We start from the raw sequence: 21119 nt of genomic DNA, 5'->3' as shown, positions 1-21119 counted from the left end.
ACTCTAGTTGCTACAAGCCTATGACTTCCCATTACATCCACATACCCATACTTCTCTCTGGAAATAGTCTAAGTTAAAGGAAGGATACTCACTGGATCTCCTTCTGGACCTCCTTCCATTGGGAGACTTCAGGATTGGTACCTTTTACTCATGGACAGCTCCTACCATTAATGAAATGAGCCATCCATCCTAACACTGACCTGTGCAAAGCATAATAAGAAAGGCAAATAATTGGGCAAGAAAAGCTGAGTGAATACAAGGAATAATTAAGAAGCCATCCTCCACTTGATTCAGAGCAGCATAAATCCAGCCCCACTGGTGCCATTGTTCTCAAGTAACTCGAAGTGATAGAAAAGTAGCTGGTGGGTGAGGAGGTCAGAGGACCTGAGATTGCATCCCCATCCTACTGCTTATGATCTTGGGGACTTCATTTAGCCTTTCTTACTAATTGAAATACTCTTCTTTGCTAATTTAAAATGGAAAGCAGGAAATGAGGGGACCTGTCTTAGGCTACCTTCATGAACTTTTTGTCTTATTGATATTTTGGTAACTATGCTTGGATGTAACTGGTTCATTTTGCACTCTTATTATTTTATTTTATAAATATTACTTAGAGAAAGGGTCCAGAGGGTTTACCAGATAGCTAGAGTGATCCATGACACACATATAAAGAAGAACTAGATCTCTTCAATCTACTAGATTGCCACCTAAAACCCCTTCGATCCTGTGATACTAGTAATAATTATAATAATTACACATGTATTATAATTTAGAGTTAACAAAGCACACCCTATAGGCAGCAACCAAACCCTGGGAGGTCCATAAGACCAGTAGGGTTGTCCCTACTTTATATTCTTCATTAAAGTCTCACTTTGATGCTCCACTAGCCTAAAGAAGTGAACCTGGGTTGTTCAGGGGATAGAGCACTGGGCCTGGAATCAAGAAGACTCATCTTCATGAGTTCAAATCTGGCCTCAGACACTACTAGCTGTGTGATCCTGGGCAAGTCCCTTAATCCTATTTTACTTAGTTTCTTCATGAATATAATGAGCTGGAGAGGGAAATGAGAAACCATGCCAGAATTTTGGACAAGAAAACTTCAAATGGGATCACAAATAATCATACATACCTGAAGTGGCTGAATACCAATAACAACTAAACCAGAAAGGCTTAGCACTTGAATCCAGGGATAGCCCAGGTGTACTGTGTAATGGCTAACAAAGTGAGGAAACTCAACAACAGAGGACTGGTGGTTGTGGAGAATGGGAGTGTGGGTGTGGAAATTATTATTATTATTATTATTACCACAACTTTATTAAATATAGAGAACTATCTACTAAGCTACAGATATCTGTAATCATGTCAGTGGAAAACCATGGATCCCTGAAGGAGTTAGGAAAATACAAGAAATCTGAGGTGTGAGGAGGGGATCCATTTGCCCAAGATCATTTTTTTGCTTATTTATTTCAGTCATGTTTGATTCTTTCAAGGTTTTCTTGGCAAAGATAGTGGAATGGGCCAGTTCCTTCTCCAACTTGTTTTATAGATGAGGAAACTGAAGTAAACAGAATTATATGACTTGCTCAGGATCATACAGCTAAGAACTATTTGAGGTTGCATTTGAACTCATGAAGATGAGTATTCCTGACTCTGGGCCCAGTGCTCTAACCACTCACTGGAACAAAGATTTTATATCTAATGAATAACAGAAACTAAACTTGAACCCGATTCTGCTGTGCTGACCACAAGTCCAGGGTTAATGGAAAAAAACTAGCCAAACATAAAACAAAAAGAGATTTGGTTTCTTAGGAAACTATCGGTATACTTCAACAATCAATTGGTCATAAACCTTTTTTTTTTTTCCCTAAAGTACTTATTAGTATTATTGCCTTTGTTTCTTTGTCTGTGTATAGAAAAGGCAACAGGCAAGTGTGGTATAAGCAGGAGGCTGGGAAAGCTGAAATCACTGGAGAGAAATTTGGCAGAGAACAGAGTAGAATTCCTGTGGCAGTACCAGTTATCAGAGTTTTTATTACCTACTGTGTGTCTTTGAAAGCCTCTCCTGTCTGTGAAATGTAGGATTCCCACCCCAGTAGTAGGGAGAAAGTCAGAATAAACAGCTTTAATAAGCACTCTTAGGTTTGTGGCTCCCAGCTGTGTCCCTACAAGTTATAACCTCTCTACTTAGCCTGGTCTGGCCAATTACAGGACTGGATGGTCTCTAAGGCATCTTCTGGGGCCTAATGTCATCCAGCTACGTGGCCCAAGAAAGGGGCCTGTTCAGCAATGATTTCCTGCTTCTATATGGCTTTCTCTAGGTTGCTGTTGTATAATACCTACCATATGACCAGCATTATATGGTCTCCTTCCTTGTGCCCACTTCCTGAGAATATCTCTGGACCTTCTTCTTTCTCTCTTGATATTTCATTCACTTCCATTATCTTTTAGCTGTTGCAAATGGGGATATAATGATTTATCCCTCCTCCACTTATTTGCACTCAGAATAAGTAGACTTCAATATGAATCACAGGACTAGATTGAGAAGGTGGTTTTCTGTTGTTAATAGGCAGGACTCTCTTGATTCAAAACTGAGTTGTCCTTTGAAAAAAAAAAGCAAAACACTATTTAATTGTTTCAATTGTGCTGACTCTGCGACACCATTTGGGTTTTCTTGGTAAAGATATGGAAGTAGTTATTTCCTTGATCATTTTATAGATGAGAAAATAGAAGCAAACAAGGGTTAAGTGATTTCACCAGGGTTACATAGCTACTAAAGGTCTGAGGGAAGATTTAAAGTCACAAAGATGAATGAATCTTCCTAACTCCAGGGCTGGCTCTCTATCCACTGTGCCTCCTAGTTGAAAGAACTTAGATATCATCTAATTTAAACTTCTCATTTTACATATTCTGAAACCCAGAAAAAAAGAAGTTTGCCCAAGATCAAGCAATTTCTAAGTGGCAAAGCTGTGACTTGAACCCAGAGCCTCTGTTTACAAGTCCAATGTTCTTTCTGTTATGAAATGTGCTAATTCACAAGTAAAAAGGATCATTAGGGAGATCTATTCCACCATGCTTCAGTAAACAGTTGCCTTTAATGAATTCTATTACTCACATGTGAATAAGTATCATATAGAGCTAAACAAGAAGTCAGAAAAAAATGTGGTTTACATACAGTTTTAGACACTTCCCAGCTCCGGGGTGCTGGAGAGAGGTTGGTTAACCTTTCTCAGCCTCAGTTTTTGCTTCTGTGAAATAAGGTTATATTGCTAAACTGCCTCAAAAAATGTTATGAGGATCAAACGAAATATAGTTGGGCTGGAAGGAATGTTAGAACATAAACTATAACTTCTTGGAGAGATCTCAGAACATATAATGTTAGGAATGGAAGAGACTATCACAGCTGAAAGAGGTCTTAGAACATAGAATGGCTATGGCTGAGAGAGACTTTAAAATATAGAACCTAGAATGTCAGAATTCAAAGGAACTTTAGAGACAATTGGTCCAATGTTTTCATTTTGTAGACAAAGAGACTGTAGTCCAGAGAAATAGAGGGACTGATGGTGGTCCAAAGAACTGGACCTAGAATCCAGGCTTCTTAAATCAATTAATCAATAGCAAACAATCAGTAAGTATCTATTGGGCACTGCTAAGCACTGGGCACATAAAGAAAAAGCAAAATATACTTTCCCACAGCATCAGGCAAACTCTTCCATCCCTGCAGGAAGCTGGCAAGGTAAGTGAGTGTTGGCACCCCTGGAAATGCATCTCCCCTGAGTTTTTTTCCACTTCAAACATGTTAAGCGAACATATTCCAGGATTTATTTCTTTATCGAAAGTGTAAAACTCAATTATTATATTGCAAAAGTATCTCTTCTGAAGTTTCCCTGGGAACACACAGAAATGAAGTAAGAATAATCAAACTTGCACAATTCTTTCATGGGTTTCTGTAAAACTCAAAGGAAATGGCATGGGAAGAACCTATGCATTGAAAAGTGCCTCTCCCTAAACATAAGGAAAGGGTACTCTCCCTTAGAAAAAGGAGGTGGGAAAGCCCAAGGACCAAAATGCATAATCATGGCTAATCAAAGCTTTACCACTTCCTTCTATTAATTCCCCAAGGGCAGAATTAACTTCCTGTTCAGTCTTTTCTTAGGACCAGGACCAGAGTGTAGTCTAGCAGATTTGGAATGAGGAGCCTCATTCCCAGTATATTCTTGGGCATTTTTCTCTAGACTTCAATGTTGCTCCTCCTCCTCCTTTTCCTTCTTCAATTTCTCCTTTTTTTTCTTGCCCTTCTTCTTTCCTTTCTTTCTTCTTCTTTTTCACTTTGTTTTATTCCTTTTCTTTCTCTTTTTTCTTCTCTTCTTTCCTTCTTATTTCTTTCTTCTCTTCTCCTCCTATTTTCCCTCCTCTTCTTTGTTTTCCTCCTCCTTTTTCTTCTTCTCCTTTTCTTCCTCCTTCTTTTCTCCTCTTCCTTATCTTTTCCCCTTCTCTTTCTTCTTTCTTCTTTTTCTTCTCCTTTTCTTTCTTCTTTTTTAAAATTCATTTCTTTCTCTTCCTCCTCTTCCTCCTCCTCCCCTTTCTCTTTCTCCTCCTATTTCCCTCCTCTTTGTTTTCCTCCTCCTTTTTCTTCTTCTCCTCTTTATCCTTCTTCCTTTCTTCCTCCTTTTTTCTCTTCCTTATCTTCTTCCCTTTATCTTTCTTCTTTTTCTTTTTTCTTCTCCTTTTCTTTCTTTTTTATTCCTTTCTTTCTTCTCCTCCTCCTTCTCCTCCTCCTCCTTCTTCTTCTCCTTCTCCTTCTTCTCCTCTGAAATGATAATAATTCAATCTTGTACTACTTATATATCACTGAGTTGTTGGGAAGAAAGTCATTTGTAAATCTTAGAATGCTACAGCCAAGTAAGTTGTTGCTATTGTTAGAGTCAGGAAATGGGTGAAAGAGTTTGTGGGGACATAGCCAAATAATCTCCCTGGTCCACAGTTTCTTCATCTGTAAACTGAAGTATAAATCTTCACCCTTCCTAACATGGTTGTGATGAAAGTACTTTGCAAACTTTTAATGGAAATGATCAGCTGCTCAGTCAACACTTGGAATAATTCTTTTTACCTCCGATGCTTACTCTGCATAACTTTGGGCAAGTCACTTAAATTTCCTTGTGCCTCAAGTTTTCTCATCTGTAGAATGAGAGGGCTGGAAAAGGTGACCTCAGAGAAACCTTCCAGTTCTAAATCTATGTTAGGTTAGAAAGTAGGGAAAATATATTATTTATATTTGGCAGATTCAATTGCATAATCATTTATTTAAGACCTGTGCTGAGTAGGCGCTGGGGTTTTAAAACTGACACAAGCCCTGCCTTCAAAGAGTTTATGATCTAATAAGGAGAATACAGACAGACACAGAAATCACTGAGATGACAAAGCAAAGCAAAGCATGATAGGAGACAAGGAGACATTCAAAAAAACTAGTGCATGAAGTATTTAGAAGGCAAAGTGATTTGAAACTCATAGGGGTGGATGTTGGGGTGGAGTGATGTGGGGGAAAGGCAACACCTGAGTGAAACTTTTAAGGAAAAGAAGGCCTTCAATAAATATGACCCAGAAGGAGCAATCCATCAGAAGAGTCAAGATAGGGGACAGCAGATCAGTTGGTACAATCACTAATAGTCCAGATTGAGAGGGCTGGGAATAAGGTATTTGAAAGAGAATAGTGAGAAATAGACTAGAAAGGCAAGTCGGAGCTGACTGTGGAAAGCCTTAATGATCAGTCTGAGGAACTTGTATTGAATTCTTGAAGGCAGCGGGGGCCGACCGGACATCAGGAGACACAAAATTTCTTTGTTTCAAATCCAGTTGTCAAAACAGAGGCCGGGAGCTCTCCATCACTATTTCCAATTTGCAAGTATCTCCCCCAAATCTTAGCTCTCTTGGAGATGGCATAAGGAGATGCTCATTCATTCAAGTCTAATTTCCTCTGGTGTCATACCAAGTTGGGGGAAAAGAGACTACAAAAAATGACTTCGGGGAAGTTCCTGGAGTTAACTGTTAATTAGAGTTGCATGAAAACTTAGTACAGTGGAAAAGTATCAGAAGATACAGGTTCAAATCTTTAGACAAACCACTTAATTTTCTTGATCTCAGTTTCCTCATGTAAAATGGGGGGAGGAAAGTGGATTGAAAAGTAGGCCACTGAGAACCCTTTTTAACTCTATATCCATGATCCTTTGAAACAGGAGCATAACAGAGGTAGAAGAGACCTTTAGGATATAAAGCATCGAATAGTAGAACTTCAGAACAAAACATAAAATGTTAGCACTAACAGCATAAAATACAAACTCCCCACCTTGACATTTAAAGCCCTTTACAGTCTCATTCCAGCCTACTTTCCCAGGCTTCTTTTCTATTCCTCCCCCTTTCCCCATTCCAGACAATCAGACTTGCTGTTTCCCACACTCAAAGTGCCATCTCCCACTTGTATGCTTTGGTACATTCTTGCTTCAGGCTCTTCCCAGTTGCCACTACTTATAAGGAGTCTTTCCTGACAGATCCCCTCCAGTAGTTATTAATATTTCCTCCAACTTCTTCAAACAATTCTGTACAAAGGATATGATATGATAGAACTACTTACATTTTTTATCATATCCCCCAGCCAATTCTTTACAGAAAGAATTGTTGTTGCTCTTGTCTTTGTTGATACATGTCTGTTTATTTAATTGGATGAATATTAGAAGAAGCCGATCAGAGCTGAAAGGGGCTTTGCTGATCATCTAGTTCAGTACTTTCAAAGAAAGTGACTTGTCTAAGGTTATATATAAGACTAGGAATCTTGTGGGGATAGCTAAGTTGATTGTGGATAGAGTACTGGAACTGGAGTCAGGAAGACTCATCTTTATGAGTTAAAATCTGATCTCAGATATTAATTGTATGACCTTAGGTAAGTCACTTAACCCAGTTTACCTTAATTTCCTTTTGAGAAGGAAATGGTAAACCACTCCAATATTTTTGCAAGAAAACTCTAAATGGGATCACAAAGAGTTGGGCATAATTGAAAATGACTCAACAATAAACAGAAAAGAATCTTATTGCTTGACCAAGATCAAGAAAAAGACAAAGATAGTTTTCTGATCGAGACATCTCAGCTAAATTTTCAAGATGAAGTCCATTCATTCATCATTCATTTGTTCAGTATTGCCAGTGAATTATGGCCATGAGAGAGATATAAAGATAATTAAGACATAGTTTCTGCCCTCATAGAGTTTATATTTTTATCCAGTAATAACATCAATCAGATTCAGATCCAGATCTATCCTTATGAATACCCAGTACTAATGTGCTATGTCATGTCCTGATGGAAAGAATATTAGATTTGAAATCAGAGGTCTTAGCATGCCATAATTTTAATCATGCATCCCACATATGATCCCATAGCTGAAAAGAGGTTATAGGGGTCATCTAATCCAAAGCCACTTAAACTGTCATCCATGACTTCATATAATTGAATGCAAGGGTTGTGAAATTATGATTTATTATCTGTAAACATTTTATTTATATACCTATTTTAAGTATGTATAGACTCAAGATTGTATAAAAATTTTATGGGCAAAAAAAGGTTGTTAATGGAAAAAGTTTAAGAACTGCTGATCTGATCCAAACCCTTTATTTTATTAGCCATAAATTGGACTTTGACTCAACAACTCATTAGTTAGCAAACTTTAGGGTATTTAAGGATTGTCAATTTACCCATCCTTACTAAGTAAGGAGGGACTATGATTTTGTTGGCAAGAAGTGATGGGTGGAATATGGATGAAATCAAAGATCTTTTGAAGCAGTAAAGAATGATTAATTATGTGTCTTCACCTCTAAGGTTACCTTCAACTTATCCACATAAATATTAATTTTATGCTTTTTCATTTATATATCATCTTTCCCAATAGAGTGTAAGTTTCCTGCAGTTAGAAACTGTTTCCTCTTTTAATTTTTATCCCAAACATTTATCATAAGTCCTGGTACATAGTAAGCACTTAATAAATGCTTGTTAATGTACCAATATAATGCTAGGTAAATATAAAACCAAATTAAGTCCCAAATAGATTGTGTAGAACACCGAATTTATTGACTGTGACCATAGATAGGAGTGAGAAGTGTTGAAGAGATGAAAGCTGAAGGGGGACATCTTGTGACAACGTTAAGTGAAGGACATGTCCTATCTGAGCCTTTTGGAACACATGTTCCTACTCTATTCACAATGTAGTCTCAGGGTTAACACATGCAATGAATTAACAGATGGGTATGTTTGAATAAGTTTGTTGATGCATGCACTGGTCTGAATCAATTGAAGACAGGTCTGTTTTATCCTCCTCATTTAGCATCAAATCATGTGTTGACTTGATGATTCTGGTATTCTTTTAGGCTTATTTATTTATTTTGTGTGTTTTATTCAATTCCCTTCCCAGAAGGAAACTTCCTCAATCAGTTCCAATGGAAACTTTTTCTATAACTTAAAGCCTTGGAGATGTATCTGGGATACTGAGAGGTCAAGTGACTTGCCCATATAGGTGCTTTAATAGAGGAAATATGAGGTCTTACTGAGTCCAAGACCCATTGTCTAGTATTGTGCCATTGTTTACTTTTCCATGCTTTCATGATACACCGATTTCCTCTTCTACAATGTCATGCTTTGAGGGCACAGACTACAATATAGTGAAAGGAATGTTTGAATATCTGGGCTCAAGTGCAGGTTCCCATATTTACTGGTTGTGTGACTTTGGGGAAATCAGCAAATGTTATGTAGGTTTTGTAGGGTATAGAATGAAGAATACTTGAGTTATTTGAATCCTGCTGTGGAACTTTGTACAAGTCTCTTAAACTCTGTTTGCCTCAATTTCCTCATCTGTAAAATAGGGATATTAATAGTATCTCCCTTGAAGGGTTGTTGTGCAGATCAAATGAGATAATATTCATAAAATATTAATAATAATATAAAATAAAGATTATAAAATATCTATTTATAAATCTATATAAAAATAACATTTAACATAGTGCCTGGCATGCAATAGATGCTATATTAATGTTCATTCCTATTTTTCTTCTCTGCTATGGCAGATGATGTGACTATTGTTCAGAGGGAGAAAGTGGCTCATTCACAGTTAAATAAGAAATTAGCAGGAAAGTCAAGACTCAAACCCAGGTCTTCCTTACCCTGAGACCAACTCTGTGTGCCTTTAACATGGAGCCATCGTGTCTCTATAATGGATGTGCAGACTGAAAAGAGCTGGGATTCAAAGGATTTTATGCTTGAGTAAGAAGCAGAAGGTATATTTATTCAAGAGTTCTTGGGACTTGCAATCAGGAGATTTGGGTTTGATTAACATCTTGGAGGGTCACTTCATCTTGGATCCACCACTTGTCCATGGAGATACTTATATTCCCTGTCTTACTTCCTAGAATCTTTGTGAGGAGAGCATGTTGCAAACATTAAGAAATGTCATTTATTAGTATTGTAAATAGTGGGGTCTTTATAAAGGAATTTCTGACCTGTTTTGTAGCACCTCAGACTGAGGAAGATATAATCGGGACATTTGCTAGCAAAGCCTCTAGATCTATTCTTCAAGGGACCTAGAATTTGATCAACCTTTCCATAGAGACTTGATGAATCATGTTGTACTGGGAAGATACCTTAATTTAGAATCAGAACCACTGGATTTGTATGCCCCAGCTTTGCCAATAATTGGTTGTATTGTTTTGGTCACTTGAACTCTTTTGACCTTAATTTCATATTCTGTAAAATGAAGGGGTAAAAAGAGATGGATTTTAAGATTCCTTTAAAGTCTTAATTCCTATAAGTCTGTGATGACATAAAGACATAAAAAACTAAAGGGATAAATTTCTAATGGTTTAATTTTAGATTAGATCTTGTTAGATTTTTAAGGGACCTGTATTTGGATGGTAAAGGTGAGCACTAGAGTATGAGACCATTACTAGAAACCCTCACCATCACTTCATTTGAAAAGCCCATTTGTAAGGCAAACTTTAACACTGGATTTTACACAATGATCTCAAGAAGAAAGGAAAGAAAAACAATTTCACCTAAGGATGAAATAAAAAGTAATGCTAATGAATAATGAAGCTAAACTGATTATTTAAATTAATTCAAGAACATCCAAGCCCTGAAAGCATGAATTTGTCACCATGGGAATTTCTGTAGCCCAATCTTTTCAGGTTTTCAGATATTAACTAGAAGTCTAGAGTGTCTCATTCCAGGGAAAGGAAAGCATATTCTTGATACAATTTAAATTCACAAACACTGAGAACTCAACAATGTAAAAGGGAGCCCCTAAACTCAATAGCTTGCACAGGTCTGTAGTACAATGCTTTGTAAACAAGATACAGATTCTGAAGACTGGATACCTGAGTTCCAATCTGGAATTTACTTTGGACAAGTGACCGGGTGAAGCTATTTAATTTTTCTGGAACTCAGTTTCTTCATTTGTCAAACTGGGATGTTTTATTAGCTGGTCCCTTCCAGCTTTGAATTTATGATTTTATAAACTTTAAAGTGTTCCATTATTATTGCTCTTTTAGGAAAAAGTTCTCTTATCCTTCATAGTGGGATAGAAAAGAATTGGATTCTTTTTTTTTTTTTTTTTTTTTGGCTGAGGCAATTGGGGTTAAGTGACTTGCCCTAGCTAGAAAGTATTAAGTGTCTGAGGTCAGATTGGAACTCAGGTCCTCCTGATTTCAGGGGTAGTGCACTACCCACTGCACCACCTAGCTGTCCCTGATACTAGATTCTTCAAAGCTCCATCTGTGGAGCACAAGCTTTGCCAGGTGCTATCAAATGGAAAAGTCTTGAGTACAAGACCTTAGGTGGATTGTGGGTCATTTGGGTTGGACTTCAGATATAGCTCTTTTGACCACAGCAACACCTAAAGACTATATTCTAAGGCACAGAGAAGAGGATCAAAGGTAAGAAGCTCCCTCAGACAATGGTAAAGAGTGAAAACTAGCACAAACAGTCCAGCGTAGCTATCCTAAACCACTCTTTGCTTTCATATTCATGCAGCCATTTGTCTACTGAGGCCATCTTGGTATCTGTTTGCCAGTGTATATGTATCCTACTTTCACTCATCTCCTCATCCCCTTTTCACAGCTTTCCTCTTCTTGTTCTTGGAACAGTAATCAAATCAATAGTACTATTGCTACTGGAAAATGCATGTAATTGACTGCCCTATGGATCAAATTATCATCCCTGTGGCTTTCCAGACTAAGCTCTCCTAATTGGCCACTGCTTTCCCATATATCTTTTTTCCCTTTCAGGAAAGGGATATTCTCTCTTTCTGTCTCTATCTTGTCTGGCTGTCTCTCTTCCTCTCTCATCTCTGTTCCCCAAACTTCTCTGATAAAGTACTTACTGAATATTTTAATATCCTAACAGATCATTGAAGACTATATGCAAAATCCTATAATTAATGAATCCTTTATTTTAAGAAAGTGCCCTCATGGCAGCTATGCTTAGGCCTTTGTTTCTCTCTAGATCTCCCTCATGACTCTCCAGACTTCTTCTTCCACCATGTCCCTTCAGCATTCTCATGCCTCAGTCCCTACCTCTGATTGGTAGTTTCCTCCCTGAACCCAAAGGACTCTAGGACACTAATGTTTACTTCTTCATTCCTTTCTGGGCCCTTCTCTTCTGTATCTGAACTTCTTCCTCCACCATGCCCTCATGCTGATTACTAACACCCCCTACACACACTTTTCAACTTACTTCTGGGTATTGTATTTCCTTCATTGGAATGTAAGCTCCTCAAGAACAGAATTTATTTTCTTTTTGCTTTTATTTGTATCTCTAGTGCTTAGGATAGTGCTACCACATAGTGAATACTTAACAAATGCCTGCTGATTTGAATATAAAGTATAATGTGGCAATGTGCTTAAGAGAGATTAAACAGAAAGAGATAAAATGTTAAAGTAGGTTTAAGGGAGGCGAGCTTCCTTTAGCTGGGGGTTCAAGGGAAACTTCATAGAGAAAGTGAATACTGAGCTGATTCTAACTAAAAAGGTCTTTTTCAGCAGTGAAAGATGGGAGGAAAATCTGTTCTAAACATTGTTATTGTTCAGTTGTTTAAATTGTGTCTGATTCTTCATGATGCTTCTTGGAGTTTTCTTGCCAGAGATACTAGAGTGATTTGCCATTTTCTTTCCCAGCTCATTTTACAGATGGAGAAACTGAGATAGATAAGATTGAGTGATGTGCCCCGGTCACACAGTTAGTAAGTATGTAAGGTCATATCTAAATTCAGGTCTTTCTGAACCCAGTTCAGGGTAGGGGGGTATCTAATGCTCTATCTACTGTGCTATCTAGTTGCTGCTTGCTTAAACAAAAGGGAAACATATGTGACTACACAGAGGCCTGAGGAAAATACCAGGGAATACACCAAGTAGTCCAGTTAGGCAGGATTATAGAGTGATAGAAGGGAGCTCTACAAAATTAGGAAATAAAGAAAAATTGAAGTCAAATGAATGATTCTAGATGGTGCAATGGATTGGAAGAGGGAAGGAGAGAATGGAAATAGGGAGTCCAATTGAGATTGTTATGAAAGGCTAAGAAGGTCAAAGCAGGTGCCTTAAAAATGAACTTAAAATTTTTCTACTCCACTGTTCACAGACATGGAATGAAGGGTGTGTGTGTATGTGTGTTTCTGCGTGTGTCTGTGTGTGTATCTGTGTAATGTATCATTTAATGGTAAGTAGGTGCTGTCCATGGTCCAAATTCATAAGCTGCTATTCAGGTGCTGAAATAGGTGGTTGCAATAGTCTGGCAGCTGTGTGTAATTAGCTACAGTCTTATGCACAACATTCAAGTAAGCTTTAGGAAGACTTTTATAAAGACTAAACATATTGTGGAAGCCTTGATGGTGAGATTGGCATTTGCCTCTTCTCCAGCTCATCAGGAGACCCTTCTCTGAACCTGATTTGGCACAAATTCAAAATTTCAGACACATAAAGGATCATATAGATAATCTATTATAATTCTCTCATTTTACAGATGAGAAAAGTGAAAACCACAGGAGTGAAAATGACTTTCTCATAAAGCAGTAATTAAAAATCCTGGATTTTCGATCCAAGTCCTTTGGATCCAAGAATACTATCATAACTTAAAATTAATAATTAAAGGAATTTCTGATTTGTTATTATTGACAATATCATTCCCAAGATAGTAACTAAATCAAATATAGACTAAATCAAATAAAGGGGATGAAGAATTCATGTTGTACAGATTATTATATGCAGTTGAATGGGCAACTCATTATCTACCAGCTAACCAATCAACAAATATTTATTAAGTCTTTATAATGTTCCAGGCCATGGATATATAAATGCATCAGTGAAATAGTCCCTTCAATCAAGGGACTCACATCCTAAATCTGTAGACAAAACATAAATGAGTATACACAAAAGAAATACAAGGTAAATGTTTGAGCACAGCACCAGTAGCTGGGGTAGAATGTTTAGAAAGAGTCATATAAAATAGGTGTCATAAAACTAGAGTTTTGAAGTAAATAATGAATTTTAAGAGGTAGAGGTGAGATGACAGTGTATTCTAATAATGGGAACAGTTAAAAATCAAGGTATAGAAGGAACAGATGGAATGTAGCCATGCAATTGGAGCTCAAGACAGTGACTAGGGTTAAAGATGGAGAATCAAAGTCATTTGCAAAGAGATAAAAATCAAAATCATGAGAACTAATGAGACCACGATATGAGAGAATGTAGAGAGATAGGGCTGAGATTATATACTTGGGAAATCCACAGCTAATAGGATGCGATTTGGAAGATGAACTACCGTGTTTCCCCGATAATAAGACCTATCCTGAAAATAAGACACCCACATACTCTTTAATATTCCGCTAAAATAAGCCCTCCCCCGAAAATAAGCCCTATCGAACTTACTATGAAAACGGTCATCATGGTGATCCCCTGCGCTATATGCTGCGTAGCGGTACCTTCAGTAAGCAGCGCCGCCCTCCCCTCCCGGGTGAAACGCACGTCGCGCTCCGAGCTGCATCCAATCAGAGCTGCAGCAGTGAGCGCGTCATCCTCTTCTTCCCTGGTGATTTGCTTGCTGGCGCTACTGAGAGCAGCGCCGCGGAGTAGAGCTGAGACAGGACCATCTAAAAACTCGGTAAGTTCAGTAAGCGATGGAGAATAAAATAAGCACTCAGGGGGCATGATGGAGGCTAAAAGGGGCATGATGGAGGCTAAAATGGGCATGATGGAGGATAAAAGGGGCATGATGGAGGATAAAATAAGCCCTCCCCTGAAAATAAGCCCTCTGGTGTTTTTTAGTCCCAAAAAAATAATAAGACAGTGTCTTATCGGGGAAACACGGTAGCAAAGGAGACTTTATGAGACAGGCAGTAGGAGAGCAGCATATGAAAATCCAGAGAGAAGATGATGTCTAGGAGGAGAAAGGTATAAAAAACAAAAAAATTATAATAGTCCCTGTCCTCAGAGAGTTTGCATTCTTTTGGGACTATCTGTTCATCACAATAAGAATCCATTATACTTATCAGTCTATGTTTATTAAGCCAGATATTTTCTGAGCAAACAAAACAAAAGTGGCTTTCCCATGGACCCAGCAGACACGTCATTATAAAGTTGTTGGAACTGAGGATGGAAGATTTGGTATCAATTTATCTTTTGCCACTTCCTATCCAGGTGGATTTATAACCTAAGTCTCATTTTCTTATCTGTTAAATGGGAAAAAACAAAATGGGTTTGAATTGTGAGGACAAAATGAGATAATTACAAAGTGCTTAGCATAGTGCCTGGCACACAGCCATATATATATATGTATATACATATATATATATGTATATATATATATATATATATATATAGTCACGATGGTTATGATGTTGTTGTTGTTGATGATGATGATGATGATGATGATGATGATGATGATGATGATGATGATGATGATGATGATATCCTGTCTGTCTTAGAGCCAGGAAAGATTAAAAGTTTAGATTAGACCATCCCTGACCTTGTGATGCTTGCAGCCTAATAAGGATATAAAAAACACACATGAAAAATTCTAATATATAACATTGTTTGATAAGAACATTAGAGATGGACCACAGTGCTAGATGATTTTTTTATAAAGACTACTTCCTAAAGAGTGAGAGGATGTGGAGGGAAGATTGAAACAAATGGAATTATTGCTTCACTCTCTCTCCCCACTATAAACTCATTGAGTCAGAGAAAAAATTAACCCCACTTCAGCATCTAGCACATAATAGGGACTTGATAAATGGATTGTTTGACCTTGGGAGTATTTGTGAAAAAGTCAAGTGTCCTTATGATCTCAGTTGTTCCCTCTTGGTGGTTGAATTAGTTGGTCTCTGAGGTCCTTCCCAAATGTAGTTCTATGAGTTATCATTATAATAATATCATGATCACTGTCCCACTTGCTCAATCTAGTATACTATATGTATGTAATATATGTATGTTTATATATATTGTTGTTGTTGTTATTGTTGCTTTTATACCATGGCAGTTCTGGATTCCTTATCAGTAAGAGGAAGCCAAAAGCTTCTTCTCAATGTATTTCAGCATTAACACACACACACACACACACACACACACACACACACACACTTCTGCCTGCATGGAGCTGCCAAGCTTCAGACAGAGTGTTTCCATCAGATCCTTTCCAATAAGTGGCAATCTGCAAAGGCTAGTCCAGGGAGCAAACGGAGCAATAACCTGAGATGGGGGGGGGGAGAAGGAAAATAAGGGAAAAATAAACACTAACAATGTTTTCTTTGAAAGACTTCAGGCCAAAAAAGGAGGGAATATGTTTCCCAGGCCAGAAGAAGAGCAGCCACTGTTTCCAAGGAAACTTAGTCCTGTACTTTGCATACATCAATGGATTGAATGGTAAGGGTTTTTTCTTCTTCCCTTTCTCTAAAGCAGGATGAGGAAACAATTTATCCCTTCCAGGCTGGCAAGGGCAGAGATACTTTGAAAACCTCAGTGAAAGAGGTGGAAGTCTCAGAGAGGATGCAAACTGTTCCTGTTAATTGAAAAGGGGTGTGGGATTTTAGATGGAGCTCACACTCATTAGTGTCAAAGGGAAGTTATCTTCACTGTACTGGCACAGGGAAACAGATATTTGGGGCACACTGCACTGAAAAATGCTGTCGTAGCATCATGCTGATAATCACTTTAAACAGTCTGCACAACCTCGTCTGAATAACCAAGGTCATTATTTTTCTCCTTTCTGCAGACTTACCAGTGAAGAAAGACAGGCAGACTTTAACTTAACATAGAATATAGAATATAGACTGTTGTATGTTGGTGGGACCTTGAAACACAGATTGTTGGAACTTGGAGAGTCCTTAGAATATGAAATAATAGAGATAGAAGAGACCTGAGAACTCAGAATGTCAGAGCTGAAGAAGACCTTGGAACATGGCAAATCAGAGCTGGAAAGACTTTGGAACATAGAAGGAACCTTGGAATATGGCATATCATCAGGGAAGGACCTTAGAACAAAATAATCAGGATGTTTATTTTTGAAAAATAGAGTGATAGTACAAGTCTATAATTTCTGCTAATTGGGGGAGGTGATGAAGCTAAGGGATTAATTGAGACTGAGTGTTCTGAGCTGCAGCAAATCTAAGCCAATTGGACAACTGCACTGTCTACTACCAAAAGATCAAGTCTCTGAGAACAGGGAAAGAGGGGAGGAAAGGAGGGAAGGAGGGAGGAGAGAAGAGGGGAGGAAGAAAGAAAGAAAAGAAAGAAGAAAGAAAGAGAAAAAGAGAAAGAGAGAAAGAAAGGGAGGAAGGAAGAGAGGGAGAGAGGGAGAAAGGAAGAGAGGTAGGGAGGGAAGAAGGAAGGAAGGAAGGAAGGAAGGAAGGAAGGAAGGAAGGAAGGAAGGAAGGAAGGAAGGAAGGAAGGAAGGAAGGAAGGAGAAGGAAGGAAGGAAGGAGAAGGAAGGAAGGAAGGAAGGAAGGAAGGAAGGAAGGAAGGAAGGAAGGAAGGAAGGAAGGAAGGAAGGAAGGAAGGAAGGAAGGAGACAGAAGGAAGGAAGGAAGGAAGGAAGGAAGGAAGGAAGGAAGGAAGGAAGGAAGGAAGGAAGGAAGGAAGGAAGGAGACGGAAGGAAGGAAGGAAGGAAGGAAGGAAGGAAGGAAGGAAGGAAGGAAGGAAGGGAGTGAAGGGGAGGAGAACCTAGGAAAGGAAAATGAAGAGAAGAAAGCAATGACAACTATCTGGATTTGAACATATATTAAAGACCCACAATGACCAATCAGCAGAGATGTTTTAGAGAGGCTTCCTGGGATTCATACAAGATCTCAGGATCCCAGGATTATGGCTAGATTAGATGATCTCTTACTTGCTTTCTCTGCATCTCAGTTTCCCCAGTGAAAAATCATGAGTATTGTTAGAAAATATGTTTTGAGTTTATAAAATGTGCAAGGCACTGTATTTGGTTCTGGGGAAATAAAAATGAAAACAAGATAATGTCTGTCCTGAAGGCACTAATCAACTAAGGGAATTAAATAAAAATCAGGCAATTTAATGGAGTAGAGATGCCTACTAGATGGGGGTGGGATAGGTAAGGAAAGGGAAGGCTGCCCAAAGGAATTAACACCTGAGCTGAGCCTTCCACACCTTCAAAGAGTACTAAGTACATTTCAAGAATTGGTGGAGACTTGTGCAAATGCAGAAAGGCAAGAGAAGGAAATGTCAAGTTTGGAGAATATCTCTGATTTGACTGGAACTTAAAATGTGTGAAGTGGAGCAATAAGAAATCAGATGAGAAAGGTGACTTGGAGCCAGGTTATGGAGGGATTGAAATAGCAACCACTGAGGAGTATGTTTTAGCCTTTATAGGCAACTGGAAACCATTGAAGGCTTTTTGGCAGGGAAGTGATATGGTTATATGTGTGCCTTAGGAAAATGGTTTGGGGGGCTATGTGGAGAATGATTTGAAAAGGGAGCCTGGAGGTAAGAACACCAATTAAGAGATTTTTGCAATAGTCTTTGTGTGGTGAGAACATGAATCCTGAAGCTAGAGAGTACAGGAAAAATTTAATGAAAAATTAATATGATGCTATGAATTAGGGAGAGGGGCTAAGAGGAGAGTGACAGAATATGGTGAAACATTTTCTTTCTTTTGCCTTTAGAAGGCATTTCAAAAATTACAAAAAAGGAAAATAGAAGAGAAGGGGAAGGAAAGGAAAAGAGAATGGAAATGGAAAGGAAAGAAAGGGGAGGGAAGGGAAAGGAAGGGGAGGGAAAATAAGGGAAAGGAAGGGAAGAGAAGGGGAAGAGAAGGGGAGGGGAGGAAGAAAGTAATGTGTTTTTTTTTTTAAATTACAGAGTCACTGATATTATAAAGTAGTAAACTTCTCATCACTAGATCATTTCTGACAATTTTAGCCATTAATAGAAACTGAACAAAGTTATGTTGGGAATAATAGATTCTCACCATTCCCATTCAAAACACATAAATTGAGAAATAGAGAATTGCTGTTCAATCATCTCCAACTCTTTGTGACTCCATTTGGGGTTCTCTTGGCAAAAATAGTAATGTGGTTTGTCATTTCCTTCTCCAGCTCATTTTTTCAGATAAAGAAATGAAGGAAAGAGAACAAGGCTAAGTGACTTGCCCAGGGTCACACAGCTTGTGTCTGAGACCATATCTGAATTCACAGAGATGAGTCCTCCTGATTCCAGTCTCAAGGTCTATCCTCTGTCCTACCTGGGAACCTCAAAATATAGAGCAAAAAAGACCTAATCTAGTCAGAGAGTTTCTCCTCAATTGTGCTTATGGATTATGGATTATTGTGGTGGAGACTTCTGAGCTTAGGCTGGTCCGAACAGTTAATCAGATACACTGTACCTTGATCCCAATGTCATGACGTCATTTTGATCCTCTACGAGCACAGCCATAGTCATATGTTCAAAAAATTAAGATACCATGAACAGTCCAACCCTTTGTCTCATATATGAGGAAACTGAAAGCCAGAGAGGTGACATAGTTTGTGACAGAGTTTCACCTAGTGATGATGGCAGAGCCAGAACAGAACATTAAGTTTCTAATTCCAAATTTGGCTATTTCCATTAAGGCAAAAACTGGGAACCAGAGAAGGAAACTCATTGGCCTAAGGCTATAGAGTTAGTTCACAGGCAGAAAATATTGTCCTCATGATTCCTTGAGTCTAAAGAAATTGAGGAGGCATTTTCACCAGTGTATTGTGGAGGTTGATGTACTGAGATAAACTGGATGATGGGGATGTGGAGCCTGAGGTGGTAGCCTGGAATACAAATCAGAGCTGAGCCAAACTTGCCTCTCAACTCCAGCCAGGTTGTGGTTGGTGAAACAGAGAGAGATAGAAATCCAATCAGACTTAGAGAGCCAAAAACTCTGTTCTCCCGGCCTTAAGAGTCAGTTCAGCTCATTTCTGAGTGTTGTGATGATGCCAGAGAGGATTTGGGCAAAACAGTCCACAGTAGGTGGGCCTGAAACAAGAAAGGATTTGTGCTGCTTTGGCTGGAAAGAGATTTGGGGAGAGAAGGCTGGTGTGAAACAAAATGAGGAGGTCTCCACCTGGAGGGAGAGATAGACTGTATGGGGGAGTTTGGCCAAGAGCTTAGTTAAATTTGTTTTAGTGCTGGAGGAAAGATTGGTCCATAGCAATACTGAGAAATGGTTTACTTCCATCCCTCCATGTGTCTTACTTCTGTCTCATGGTTTCTCCTGCTTGGGAAGATGTGGAGGAGGGACAGCAGGCAGAGTGACATTTCAACAGTATCTTTCTGGGGGGGGAATAAAAAAATCAATGAAAATCAATTCGAAAAGGCATTTATTAAGTTCAGACTATGTGAAAGGCAATGTGACAATCCCTGAGAATATAAAGATGGAGCAAACAAAAACAATGCAGTTACTTCTTGGAAAAAGTTTATCATATATATGAATGTTATAGAATATTATTGTTCTATAAGAAATGAAAAGCAGGATGATTTCAAAGAAGCCTAGAGAGACTTACATGAGCTGAGTCTGAGTGAAGTGAGCAGAACCAGGAGATCATTGTACATGGCAACAATCAATTCTGATAGAAGAGACTTTTTCCAACAATGAGACAATTCAGGCCAATTCCAATGATCTTGTGATGAAGAGAGCCATCTGTACCCAGAAAGAGAGGACTGTGGGAACAGACTGTGGATCAGAAGATAGCATTCTCACTCTTTTTGTTGTTGCTCACTTGCATTTTCTCTTCTTACTCATTTTCTTTCCTTTTTGATCTGATTTTTCTTGTGCAATAACAGAATTGTGTATGTTTACACATATTGGAATTACCATATATTTTAACATGTATAACATATATTGGCTTGCTTGCCATCTAGGGGAGGGAGTGAGGGAAAAAAGGGGAAAATCTGGAACACAAGGCTATGCAAGGGCCAATATTGAAAAATTATCTGTACATATGTTTTGAAAATAAAAAGCTTTAAAAAATGTTTTACCTTAACTTGGCTCATTTTATCAATGAGGTGATTCAAGGCAATTCCAATGGACTTGTGACAGAAGTGATGGAGGTGTGAAATTGTGTTTCCTTTAATCTGTAAAATTAACACTCTAAAACTGTGTGCCCTTTGATTTGTAAAGAAGGGAGATTCGAATCTCAGGTCCTCCTGGGAGGCACATCTTCCCAGACAAGTTAAGTGATGTCATCATCCAACTGGACCATTTCTAGAGCAAATTCAGGGTGAGGAAGCCTTCAAAGCAATTTCATTTAGGAGATCCTGGGTCTGATCAGCTCAGGCTGCCCCCAGCCTCCCCAAGATCTGCTCGTATAATAGGTTTCTATTTACTCTTTTCTTTGCAGAATGTCCAAAGCAGGACTGTGCCTTGTCCCTTGATATAGCTGCCAGAAAGAACCCTGCCTGCTGAGAAGATATGCTCTTCTCAGTGCCAGTCTCCATTTCCCTAATAGGACTTTGCCACTATAGAAATCAGTCTCTTAGCAAAGCTGACTTCTCATCCAACAATAAACTTCCATTTTGCCACCTAAAACTCTTCAGGTTCATGAATTCTTTCACAAAGAAC

The 21119-nt window shown here is 38.5% G+C and overlaps 1 long non-coding RNA gene across 5 annotated transcripts in view; it reads left to right on the top strand.

The window, feature by feature from the left end:
• LOC141546105 (uncharacterized) overlaps positions 1-20379 on the top strand; it is a 54797-nt gene extending 34418 nt beyond the window's left edge. For 2 of the 5 annotated variants that reach the window (XR_012483237.1, XR_012483233.1), the window contains 3 exons: positions 12202-12266; positions 15832-15939; positions 18628-20379. This is a non-coding gene — a long non-coding RNA (uncharacterized LOC141546105). Of the gene's footprint in view, positions 1-12201; positions 12275-15831; positions 15940-18627 lie in introns of all 5 variants that reach the window. The other 3 variants (XR_012483238.1, XR_012483235.1, XR_012483234.1) reach the window with 3 other exon arrangements.
• Positions 20380-21119: the final 740 nt, after the last annotated feature.

This window comes from Sminthopsis crassicaudata, chromosome 6, assembly GCF_048593235.1.
Source record: "Sminthopsis crassicaudata isolate SCR6 chromosome 6, ASM4859323v1, whole genome shotgun sequence".
Classification (NCBI taxonomy): Eukaryota; Metazoa; Chordata; class Mammalia; order Dasyuromorphia; family Dasyuridae; genus Sminthopsis; species Sminthopsis crassicaudata.
This window is presented reverse-complemented; position numbering and strand designations above follow the sequence as displayed.